The sequence below is a fragment of the Gallinula chloropus genome (genome assembly GCF_964237585.1).
Source record: "Gallinula chloropus genome assembly, chromosome: 12".
Lineage (NCBI taxonomy): Eukaryota > Metazoa > Chordata > Aves > Gruiformes > Rallidae > Gallinula > Gallinula chloropus.
Genome location: NC_140097.1, coordinates 9,092,372 through 9,106,308, shown reverse-complemented (window position 1 = coordinate 9,106,308; position 13,937 = coordinate 9,092,372). Strand labels below are relative to the sequence as shown.

General features: G+C 38.4%; 1 protein-coding gene across 1 annotated transcript in view; it reads right to left on the bottom strand.

Annotated features, from left to right (window-relative positions):
* Window positions 1-13,937, bottom strand: part of FHIT (fragile histidine triad diadenosine triphosphatase) — a 570,515-nt gene that overhangs the window by 301,336 nt on the left and 255,242 nt on the right. The window lies entirely within an intron of this gene.

Genomic DNA, 13,937 nt, shown 5'->3' with positions numbered 1-13,937 from the left:
CACTGAGACCAGTTTCATAACTATACATTTAGAAGTTAAAAAGGTGAATGAATCACTTGTAAAAGTGATTATCACAATATTTTTCTTTTTCTGACTGGATTTTCTCAACTAAGTAATACTATGTTGCCACAAAGCACTAAATATCCCCCCCAAAATTTATTAGCTTTTGAGATGAATATTCTGTTTTATCAGAAACATTAATCTATAAAGTTTTATTATTAATATTCAAAAAACATTCTACTTACACCCCTTCCTAATCCATCCATCCATACGCTTTTTCTAATTCAGAGATTATCCTACTTTTGGGATAATGCTCTACAATCTCGTAACACTTTCATAGGGTATCTCACTGCTGACCTACTTTGGGCCAGATACTAACCCCAATAAAGTTAATCGAGCACCTTTCTTCTATGTAAAGAATTTTTGCATCTTAACAAAACTTAAGTTTCACTACCTCTCTCCCCACTCTGGCAGTCGTGATCATTAGTTACATTTCTTCATTGTCACTTTGCTTCCATCCCTTCACACTCAACTCGGTAAAATCTCCAGAACTGAGAGAAGATGAAGAGAGTGAGTGAGCCCTTCTGCTGAGGCTTGTGGGTTATGATGAATTGAATTCCATCTATCTCTCTGACATATTCCAGAAGTATCAGATAAAGGTAGATTGTCCCATTAATTTTCAGAAGGAACTTACTCAGCATAAGAAACCCCAACAGCGGAGCCTACATACCTGACAATGACCCAGAAACATAGGTCTCACTGGCTACAAGTCATGCAAAACAGCTATCTTCAAAAATTACTTTAAGAAAAATGCAATAAAATTGTTTTCAAAAATTCAGCATTTGAAAAAGGAACTGGCTGTGTATATATTCTGTTTGGCCTAAATCTTTTATGCCAAATGTTTAAGCACACAATGGAATGATACATAATATTTTGACTATATTTCACTACATTTTATAATTATTTCATATTTTTTGGTTTAAGCCATTTAAAAATAACTTTCAAGTAGCATTTGAAGAAATCTCAGCTTTTAAAAAAAAAAAAACTTGGGAAAATGAAGTAGCTGGTTTATTAAAGGAAAAAGTCATCGCGTGGTACAACTGATAGAACTATGAAAAGTTTCATAAATCAGCTACAAAACTTCACTTTGTGCTTTCTTGGGAACTGTCAAGGACCAGAGAGTGAAAACAAAAAGGACAAAGTCTCAGATAAATGGAATGAAACAAAAGAATGCATTGCGCATGATGCAGAATCACTCCTTATCTTTACAGCTGACATTCAGCGCTGGCAGGAGCCAGTATCTTGAACAGAAACAAGCCAAACCAAACACTGCTGAATTCCTCTGAGCTTTAAATTCAGCTTTGGAAACAAACCCACTCGGTCAAGCCCCCTCTTGGGGCATTTTGCAGTCTCTGAAAGACTCACATACTACGGGGTATGGACTGCAGGAGCTGAGTGGAACGAAAGGGAACAGACAGTTGGGAGCCCATGAGATAGATAGGACCACATGCTCACAGAAGCACCTATGCCTTCAGTTTGAGATTCATGCAAATTAACATATGTAAGATACAAAAACAGAATCCAGGAAATTCGCATAGCGTAATTTTGGTTCCATTATAGTAAGTTTGATTATGTTTCACAAATACCACAGGGTAGTTTGACACACACACACACACCCCCCTTTTTTTTTTTTTTTCCCCAGAACTAAACAAAGCAAAGAACAAATTTAAGCAATTCCATCCCTTTGGAATCATATGTAGGAGCATACTATCCACAAAAGATTTTACTATGACAAGACTCTAAACCCCATGACAAGGAACATGACAGGAGAAGGATTAAAAAAAGCAAGTATGCTAGATGAAAATAGGTAGTGCTGCTCAAGTGTTTCATTTGAAGCACAAGAAGTGTCTTCCATCCATCAGCAGAACACATGCATCTGGAAATCCCTTAATTTACAAATGTCAATGGCTGAGTGTAGAGATTTACAGATATATTGGAACCTGCATGTATTTGCACGGTCACTAAATTGTCTCAAGAAATTAAAGTGCACTTGACCTCACTGCTCACAAGACTCCTCAGGGAGTCCACATGGTTTACTAAATCAGCAGAAAGCCAGTCAAGCCAAAAAACCTGAAATTTGAAGTATCTCATTTCAGGATAGTCCCATTTGGCTGCAGTATGACAAAGCTCAGCACTGAGAACTAAGTGAGTACTTGTTTGCTTAGACCACAGTGAGCTGCATGCTACCATAGCTACTTCTTTAAAACAAGTCCAGGTCTGTAGGACTAGCAGTTCGAGCCATGTCAGGCATGGTTGTTCAATGCCTCGTGCTGGGGACATACTTAAATTACTTTCTTGGGACATTTCCAGCATGCAGACTGTATTTAAAACAGTAATTCACCATGGCCATCACCTGCAGCACCGCAGTTCAGCTGATAACGTGCTCCCCAGCTCATCATGACCTCCAGCACCCACCCAGACATTTGCAACAAGACAAGAGTCTCCAGTGAGTGCAACACCGAACCTGCTGGAACACCTGGACCAGCAGTCTTGCTGATAGCACAGTGCTTCCAGAACAGCACCACCTGCTTCATGCTTTATTCTGGCTGGATCACAGGAACAAGAAAAGAACAAGACTAAGCCCTGTTCATAATTCTGGTGTCCCTCTCAGTAAAAGCCAAAAGGTCTACCTAGTAACCAACCTCCAAGACCAGCAGCCTCTCAGGATGAGTAGTTAAAAGAAACATTTTCTAAGATCACATGTTTAAGCTATGTGGAGACTTAGAGGAGCAAATCAACCCTTACCACATTAAAAATATATCCTAAAATCTAATCCATTCTAACATCACAATGTAATTTTCCTCTCAACCATTAATGACTACTGAGATATTTACCAAGCACCTCATACACCTCCACTAATGCTGACACTTGCATTTTTTAAGCACAGCATAAATAACAGGATATATACAGAGATACATGAGGGACACTAGCCCAAACAGGTACATGTCTACCCCAGAAATCTACCACCACTGTCAAAATCTACATGTTCAAGTTATATCATAAGACAGAGAATATATGTCTAGCATAACCTACATTTTTCCAAAGATGAGAAATATTCAGCACTGCTCATAAACACATTAGCTATCAATGGACTGCAGTACAGAAATTATCACCAATAAAAGCAGTTCTGTATCATTCCACCAGAAGCCAAGTATCAGCCTTGACAACATTTCAGTGCCAGAAGACTGCAAAGCAAGCACAGACTGCACACCAAATTATACAATATTATATACAAATAAATCAGAGTATCCACCAGCTTCAACCCCCCACCAAACTAATGTTTTCTATAGCAACATGTCCTTTCTACTACACTCACAAAAGTTTAGGTAAAATGTGGTTTTAGGAAATACTTTGTTGACTGCTTATTATAGAACAAAAAGTCAGTTTACATTCGTTATCTTAATCCTAATACTAAAGTAAACTTCAGCTTAAAGTTGGTTAGGAAATTTGTACTTCAGCTGCTGCACTGCATATTTTATCAGGGTACATGAGGACTAAAAAACATGCATAGCAAAATCTGACAAAACAATTTTCTCTCTTTTAACTGTGCTCATTAAACAACACCTCACCCCCAAAAAAACCCAACCAAAAAAAAAAAAAGCCCTCAACAAAACAACCCCAACAAATCCCAAACAGAGACCTTCTGTAAATTTAAGAAGTCATGTTAGACACCAGAGAAAAAAAAAAAATCCCCCCAGCATGTCCCCAGGTGAATAGCATTATACTGAAGCAGATTTTCCTGGAGATGTTGTGGGCCTCCATCATCAAAGATCTGGGGGGGGAAAGAAAGGTTAAACAAACAACGGAGAGGGAGGGCATCAGCATAACCCAACACAGTGAAGTGTGCCCTGCTCTCCCAGGGCACATTTCACTGTATCTTGAGACACCTTCAAGCCTGTTTTTCTATGATTCGAAATTGTGTTTGTGTGTGTTTTTCCTCACAAAAGACAAACCTACATAGCCCAAGAGGAAGCCAGTGTTTAGTTTCAAGATATAAAATAAAGTGCATCTCTGGAAGGGGAGAAGTAGGAAAGGTTAGGAACTTCAAACAGAGCCAAGAGAATAGTCCTATTTTCCACACTGGTTTGAATATGTTACACATTGCTGCAAAACTCAAAGACAGAAATAATTTGTGAGGAAGCAGCTTGCTTACAGTTCATCCCATACACAAGATCTTGTATGTTACAGGATGATTTTTATGTAAAGTTGCGTCTGTCAAAAGAATGTGGCTGAGCACAGTAGCATGGGCTCTTTCAAGCGGTCACATTTCTGCTTCTCAGCGCATCACTACATCTAGTTATGAGCAAACCATGTGCATGCAAAGGATTTCACCTCACATTGTTTCATGAGAGCCTCTGCAGCACGGCAGCTGATGCACAAAACACAGCTGCACGTACTGCCAATGGCCTCTCCTCACCACCTATTAATATGTATGGACTAAAGTTTGGCAGAAGAGTTTTAAAAGTTTCTCCAAGCAGAGAAGCAAGGAAGAAGGTATGACAGGAATTCTCTAAGAGGCAAGAGGCTACGCAGGACGCCTTTGTATCTCTGCCTTTAAGGTGTCCATCAAGCTTTCCTACCGACCGGAGGGGACTTCTCTCTCTGCACCACAGTCAGTGAGGCACACAGAGCGGCAACCCTACCCCAGCCTCCACAGACCTGCGATCGTTTTGGGAGAGCAATTCCAGAGTTGAAGTCTTTCAGGCTAGTAACACTTTAAGTATAAGGTATTATCCCTGTATGATTTCTAGAGCCAGAGACTTGTATAAATTAGACATGTCACGAAAAACCTGAATTATGTGTCGCACGGTGCAGCAGAGGGTAATATACAGTCCTTTATTATGTAATAAAACAATTGTGTGCCGGGGAGATATTTATGGCATAATCCTGTATGTCCTCATAGTACTCTTCGGAAACATATAATTTAATACACACTGTATATTTTGTCTGTGTGTGTTTACATTTAAAGTAATGCAAACTTTATTCTCTAAAATCCCAGTAATATATCTGGATAGGTTATTGCATGGCATACTGGTAAACACTACCAGAAGCCATACACTCTTGCAAACAGCCACTTACTGCTAGTGACTCATTCTACATATTTCTTTAATATTTTTCTTTTTAAGTCAGAGCAAGCTTCCAAAATGCTTAATGAGTAGGCTCTAAGGCTTTAATTTTCAGCCAATCCTAACTTTATTACAAAAGTTTATCAAGCTATAAACACACTACTTCACTACGCTGTCATGTTTTTATAAAGTAGTTTATAAAAGGTGACATCTGGCAAAGAGGCAGATCTATAAAAATCATGCTGGTGGATGTAGTGTCATTTTTTCTGCCATCCTCCCAGAAAGAGTAATATTATTTTGACACACACATTCATCCCCACTGTCAAGCTTCTATTTTTATAGTTAGCTTACTGCACATATCCTTAAGCTATACAAAACCTTTGGGCTAATGTAAAGAATGACATTTCTGCATATTTATTATAACACTTATTTTAGGGGTTGACTTTGCCTGATAGAATTTTTCCAAGTACAATGTCATTTTCATGACAATACACTTCGTTCAGAAACAATAAATAAAGATGCACAATAAGTCATGAAAGGCCAAATATGCACGGACAAGTTTACAGCAGCTCAGCTTGGCAAGCCCTACATTTGTCCTTCTTTAATATTTTATCAGATGTGTGAACTGTACGTTGGAGTTTAGTACAAACTTCAGTGTATGAAACATAATGAAATCTCTCCAGGACATTATAGACTCCAGCAGAGTATAATTTTAATACTGTGGAGTTCTTAGCTCTGACATGTTGGGAGATATTTTCTTTCAAAGAGTTCAGCTTTCTCTATGTTTGTGTTGGCTCAAGCACAGCCAGGACATAAGCAACTGAAAGACCAGTGAAATCAGGAGGCTGACGAAGCACTCTTTGTGATTTAATTACAGCAAATAACAGATTAATCTCTGCTGTGTCTTAGGTTATCTACTAAAGTAGATGATATGAAGCCCAACAGACCACAGAAAGGTTGTATCATTTCACCATGCATAATGACTTGCTTTTTCTAGTCTTCCTCCAATACAATGGATAATTTTTTTACATGCAAAGTCTGCCATCATTCACCTGTGTTTAAAGCTGGAACTCTAAAATATTTAGCTTTAAAACACACTCACTATTCATGAGAAGACTTTTTAATGCCTTTTCTCAGTATTTAAATGCAGAACCAAAGTGGTGTATTCACACCAACATGCCCAGAAATGAGATTTATTCAACTGCTTCTGAACATGACACTGATGTAGCCCAAACCAAAAATAGGAGTAGGAGTCTATTAACAGCAGCATTATTCTGCCATCAAAAGGGTTCAATACTAGAACATTCCTGAGCAGAGATCATTATTGGCAGTTGACTAAATGATAATTTGGGTTAGAAGCAGCATTCTGATCTTTAAACAAAGCACTATTTTTGAAGTTGATGAAAAACATTTTAAACTGTGTTTTTTAACGCTGAATTCAAACCAGAGAATATCACAGATCTGCGCAGAAACCAACGTCACCCTGTGGATTGTTCACTCTAATTGTGCTACACATCAAGACTTAACTTGATTGTTTTAGGTCAGAAATAAGGATTCATTACAGTATTTATTACTGTTGCCATTGCCCTTTTGCAGATGCTATTTTCAGAAGCAATTAACCATAAAATCCCACTTTCTAAGATCCCAGTTCCACAGCTGCACATGAATAATCAGATCTTTGCATTTCTATGATGCCCCTATAAGCGTCAATTACAGAATCAGGGACTATTTTGCTCTCTTTTAAAATAACTTCAGTTTGAGCCACATAAGAGCAGGTCCTCAAGTGCACTAAGCCTGGAGTTTTACAGGATTTCATAGGGCAAAGTATGGGCAAGAGCCAGTAAAGAGGGCAGAACTAGCAAAACTCTTCCATGAATCTATCCTCACACCTGCTGCTGTAACGTCTTTTCATCTTACACAACGAGTGGTTAAAAACAGGTCTTCAGAAATACCAGAATATATGTCTAATTGTAGTGAAATATATAAATATATTTACATTCTGCTGTCTTTTCCAATTTGCCAGCCTACCTTCACAAGGTACAGTCATAGCTAACTTCTGTGTACAAGCTCCTTTTGACCACTGTCTTGTATTTAGAACAGAAATTGTAACTCTCATTTCCTATTTCCTGTCCACATTGCATGCACACTTAGTGGGTTCTTGGAACAATCCACCACTTGCCATCATTCTGCCATGACCAGAGGAATCAGCTCCTTTAAGGAAAAACTTGGCCAGCGTCTTTATCTTTTAACATCATCATACACAAACCTACATGTTATGTTTGGATGGTAAGGAAAAAGAGTTGTACTCACGTAAATGTGAAAAAAATTACAGGAACATTACAGAAGGTGTACTGAAAAGACTAGATTGAAAAATACTTCGCTGAACAATCATGTAAATATAATGCACTAGGAATGCTCTTTATAGATCTGATCTATTTTTTATTAGTTTTGTGGTATTTTGTGAGGCAGTACATTGTAGTGTCATCGTAATCAAGGACTGGAAGTATTATTACCTAGAGTCAGCAATAATGAGAATAGAACCTTTAATTTCAAACTATAAGATAACACATTGATTAATAACCATGGGATGATTAGTCAATCCAAGACCTTAATGCACAATGGAGAAATTCATCCATTATCTGTTGAATGTAATTCTTCTTTCATCTTGGTGACTTTAAAAACAACCAAGGAAAATTACTGTCCCTCAGTAAAGGCTTTTGAATTTCATATGCATTTAATTAGATAACTGCCAGCCCAAGGACAGGAACCATGACAAATAGTTGTTCTTTTCAAATTAGAAGAATAGACTGTTCAATGAGCAATATTGATGTTCTCTTGTACTGAGTTATACAAGAGTTCTGCTACTACTTCCTTTAATTTATCTAACCTTTTTAACATTTAATGAGTTTTTTAACACTGTTTTAGTAACGTATGCTAGTTGGTCATTTTAAAAAATGTTGCTAACAGCAACAGTACCTGCATAGACATAAACACTCACCACACCAGAATTTTCTTGGAATTAGGTATGAATGTACAATTTACACAGGAAAAAGAGCATTAGAAATTAAGAGACCATCTTTATGTTAGTAGAAAAACAACAATTAATCCTGTTTAATCTGTTTAATTGCTTCAATAGCCATAATACTAAAGATTAGCTGGCTGTGAAATACTAACTATAAAACAAAGGAGGAATTTTTTTTCCTATTTCTGCTCCTGAGATGTTGTTTTCTGCTTTTGTGCAATGAGAGTAGAACAGAGGAAAGATTCTTTTCAGAGTTTGCGGTTTTGTTTTTACTCACGTTTTGTTCTGTTTGGATTTTTCCCCTGTAGAAAACTTACAGTAACAGTCCTACTATTCTTCCCTACAACATATATACATAATCTAAACACTACCTAGCAGATAAGGTTTATTTATTAATAAGAGGACTCCCCCTTCTATTATAGAGGGGCTTAAGACTTGACCATCCTGAGTTTGGCATGACAAGAGTACTTTAGATGTAAAGGGCCTGTGACAAAATTAAGAGCAAAGTACAAGACCTGAAGAGCTTTTCCAGCTTTTCAAAGGCAAGTTACGATGAAGTTGTTGGTAGGCTTGTCCTACTCAAGCACAGCAGAAACACCAGCACTAACAACAAAACTCTTCAGCTTTCCACTAAATACAAAGACAAATTTTCCCAAAGATTTCTGAGAGAAGTCAGAAATTTTGAGCAACCATCCGACCTGGTATTTTTAGTTTCCTGGCTCCTACCCATTGTTAATAATACTAAGGACAAAATAATTTTACCTGTCATCTGCCTGGGCTTCATGGTAAGAACACAGGAACTCCCAACTTTAGCAACTAAGGGACTACACTACTGCATCTACTAGCAGGGCACTGTTGGCAATGTTCACTCAAAAGATCACAACAGCTGTCTCAGCCTGCAACACCCTCCTGAACTGTCTCTTCCCAAGATTCCCCACCCCAGAGCCAGGATTCCAGCTCCACTCTTGCTGTGGACTTACAAAAGCTTCTTTTTCATTCGAAAACTCACTGAGCTCACAGCCATGCTAACTGCTGCCATCCCTGTCAGCCTGGAGGTCACTTACTGTTGCTCAACAGACCAAACCTTGCAGCCAGCCCAGGCCTACATCTTGCTGTGGGCACAGGGTACAGACTAAGCCCACAAGCAAATTCTGCCTCAGGCTTCCCTAGAACTCTGGGCACAGATTTTCTGCTCACAGGGAGGTTAATTGCATTCAGTAATCACCTATCAGACATGTTTGCCTCAAAGGAAACTTTTCGTATGTTAAGTGTCAAATCTGAACTAATTTATTCCTGAAAGGGTTAAGCTCAGAGTACATTTTACTTGACAAGTAAAACAGCACACTCTCTAACCATGACATACCAATACCCAGTGATAAAATATTTCCCAATCTTTACACCATTTTGATAATTCACTGTGTGTATTACACACAATCAAGCTGTACAGGTTTCAGAGGGATTCTGAGCACATCGCTCAGACTGACAGAGCAAGTATTCCAGACAATTGGCTCCCCGAGGGTCAAGACAGTGATGCTCAATCAGGATTCAAACGGGTCATAAACCCTTCATGGATCTCGCTCAAGTGGGTGGTGATGTCTCCCTGGGGCAGCTCATCATTTTCTGCTACAGTCAAGCACTTGTCATTACAGACAAACTCCCCGTCAGTCTTAGGCACTCATTTAATCGAGTCTTAGTGGGAACAGCAAATATTATCAGTGCCACAAAAACCCTAAAGAGACAAATATATTAATCATAACTGCTTGATGGTAATTTAAGACACTCTCAAAACTCTGCTGGTGGTCTTCTTTTAATGTAGCCTTAGATTCTCAAACCTGGGTGCTGGTCAGGACTTGCCATGTGGGTTTAAGCTCCTCCTTCTCTACTACCAAGAAGAAAGGGGTGCCAGAGAACCTAGCTGCTGAGCACATGAACTAGGAGTGTGTCAGAGCCTCACAAGTGTTAGAAATCTTTCATTAAAAACCCAGGTCAGCAATCAACACCCTAATTTTAAGCACACAAAAAAGAAACTAGTCTTCAAACATCCAGAAATGCACAGAATAACTCAAAGCATTTGCTTTTGCAACAGTTCAGGTAACCTGGCATGTAACCAAGGTGGCTACAATTCACTACAAGCTTGAAATAAAAACCTAAAACAATCCCAGCAGCTTGGGACACAACGTTTCTATTGTACTGTTTTCATATCTAATTATACTCCTATTAGTAGAGGGGGAAAAAAAACAAAAGCAGCATTGCTATACACTAGAAAATGTTTGTGATAATCTAACCTTAGGCTTGTCTGTCCTTATAAAACCTCCACACAAGTTTTGCTCCCTTTCCCTACACCATCCTCCAACCACACAATTCCATACTCACAGAGTCCCAAATTTAATCTAGCTCAGAATCTCTGAATTGCTATAAACAGACAGCACTTTTATGTTCATATCATGTTTTAGAGCAAAGCTGAACATATGATAATTTATTTCTTGAGTTGCTGCAGCCCTCAGAATGAGCTCCTCATTCATTTAGCTGCACATGCACTGGTGTAAACTTGAGACTGGATTTTTTTTCCCCACTCAGCAAAGGGAGTCAGCCAATACAAGAGTAATGTCATGTTCCCATGAGGACAAAACCCCCCAGTGATATAAATCAGGTGTTGTTCCACTTCAACCTAAATAACTTACTGAAAAGAGAAAAAAAGAAAGAAAAAATACATACAGTTTTGAACCTTGCCTTTCCAGCTGGTTCAGGTCCTTGCAGAATCCATATCTGTTTTCACTCACAACAGTACTTCTCTCAGTATTTCGCTAGTTTTCTCTTGGCTTCCTGGGGAATTACAGTGCTAACATACCCAGGGATGCACTGGTGCAAACCAATAAACAAGTCAGGCTCTGCCTTTGCTCCTAGTCTCCAGGAAACCCGGTTAATCTATACAGCCCCAAACCTTTTGCAATTAACAGGGGTCCAGTGGCTTGACCGATCCATCTGTTTTCTCCAGTTATGCTCCCCACAGAAAAGCTTAAATATCATTTCTGCTTGGCCTCCCTGAGGGATGGCTGGCACTCCCATGAGGCTAAAACTGCTTACACATCAGAGAGCTGTGTTTAGCACCCATCAGTTCCTTTCATACACCGACAGACACACACACACACACGTATCTTAAGGGGCCTTAATCTTTTGTCTGTCTGGAAACAGGCAAGCTACTCTTTTCAGTTCTAAACCCAACTTCTTCACATTGCACATTCATCAGAAAATTCAGGAACATGTAAAATGAATTTCTACATAGTAGGTGGATAAAATATATTTTTATTAATGTAAAACTGTTTTAAGTTGAAAATCTCGTGACTATATTCAAAATATTAAAGCATAAATCAAAGTAGCATTTAGCAGGATAAACCAGATCAGAAGCTGTATTTCAATAATGGGGTTTTACAAGCTACTTGTGCTCAGTTTTCAATGCTAACATCAGCAGCACAATGAAGAGAACTGAGGCTCAATGGCCATTGCTGTTATTACATAAGCTTCTTGATCCTAAACTTTTCTTCAAAGATCTCTGATCTGATCAATGCCCATAAGTAAACAGGCCTGAAAATCATTTTATTTGTGTTTTCAATCCCTCACATTTTATGAAAAATATACTATTGCCTGTGAAACAAAAACCAGGTAACCCAAAAGCAATCTGAAACCTTTTTAGAATACTCAGATTAATACAAACAGATTCAGTGACCTTAGTAAGTAATAGCTAATAATGTTATATACATACTGGCAATGCCAGAAAGCTCTAAAAATAATATACACCTAATCTTACCCAACAAAAAATCTAATTAATATTGAAAAGAACTGCAAAATTGGAGATTAAGCCCTGTCCAGCAAAGTACATAAGTTTTGGATTGACTTTACTGTTTAAAAGTTCTGGATTGATTTCCATAGCATTTGTGTAACCTGATTTACTGTAAAAGAACTACTTATAAGAATAAATCTGAGCATTTAGTTCTCTTCCAGTCTAATCTGGAGCTTCATTTCCTAAAGCAGTATGGGTGGTAGAAAGATTATCCTTATAATAAAAATCTCCACCAAAATTCAGAAGAATATTTTTTTTAAAAAACACCAAAACCTCAGATTTGAAAAAAAGCTGTAATTGTCCAGTGATAGAAGCCTAGAAATGTTGAAGAAGTTTAGGGTGGACAAGCATCAGTCTGGTATAATTTAGGTTTGGCTGAGCATCCCTTTGGCAGAGGGATAAACTGGATAAACTCTCAAGGTCTCTTCCAGCCTATGAATTTTGTGATATGGGATCTATAAAGACAAAATCCATCACATAAACATAAAAGGGCAAAATTCTTCTCATTCTCTGGTGTGCACAAGGCCCCAAACACAGCAGGAGAAATGAGCTTTCACTTCAAAAGCATGAGAAGCTTTAGCGCAAAGCCCAGTGCTATGATCAAAAGGAGGCCTGAGGTCTTGGATCAGATGGGAGAGAAGTCAAGTCTATCACTGCTGCTGCAAAGCAGGCAACAAGTAGGGACAAGGGGACATTCACTTGCAAAGTCAAAAGGTATTGTGTCAAAGGAAATGCCTTCTCTTGAATTCTTGCAGATACAAGCTAAACCAACCTGCTACCTGGACCCACGCTCGCTGAACACATCTGTGAACAACTGGAAGATGGAAAGCATGGGGTCATCCTGAAAACTTTGGCACAATTCTCTAAGCGTTTTTCATGTGAAACCACAGCCAGAACACGTGCATTTTGAAGTGGGAAAATATTTTTCTACCCAAGGTTTCCTTTCCTGATGCCTATCATTTATGATATGAAACACTGGGTCTTTATTTTCCATGTACTTGAATTCCCAGTGTCCTGAAATTAAAGGAACAAAATAAGCTTGCTTGAGATTTTACTGAAATAGTAAGAAAGAACACACACTTCATTGCATCACCAGGGAGTATTTAGTAAACTTATAATTGAATAGAAAAAGAGTGCATTAAGTTTACAAGTTTCTTTTCATAAACAAGTTACATTTCTCTCGGTTAATAACAGTATTTCAGATTGATCCATGCATAGCAGGATATTGCTGTGTTGCAAAAACACAGGGAAAATAAAAAGATTTAAAAACATGAACCCTAAAATAAACACAGGAACAAAGCAGCAGCTCAAAACCATGCATTTATTTAAACCCAAAGTCTGTTAGCTTGGTGTTTCTGGTGCAGTTCAACACTGCTTTCACACATGTGCATTTTGCATTGACATCAGCTTCTTCAGACTCCTTTTTTGAGATTGCAGAAATAATCCTATACTATAGGAGGGCTGCAAACTATAAGTAGTAATGCCAATTCATCCCCATTTCCAAGGAGTGGAGATGACAATTAGTGATTAGCACAACCACAGCATTTACCCTGTGGGACTAGAGCAGCGCTTTCTGCCAGAGTGGTTGCACAGGTTCATCATTACATGATATCTAGCAATTAAGACTACACTCTTGTGAAAATGGGTGTGAAGGGCACTGAAAAATGTCATAAAAAGGCAAGTGAATGAATAAAATCAGCACAAGTGAGGTAACCATTGCTGACAAGTACCGCTTAAACAGATGAGATTTCATTCTGATGAACTTGCTTCTCTTTCAAACCATTTCCATTTGTGTCCATACTGTCTCTGAGGTTGAACGTGGTGAAAACAAACCCAATGCAAAATCAGCAATTAGCTCACATTAACATTGAAAGCAGCCAAGTAGTGGAGCAGGGGCAGAGGGAATGGAGACAGCTACATTTGCAAACAGCCAGCCTCTTACTACCCAACT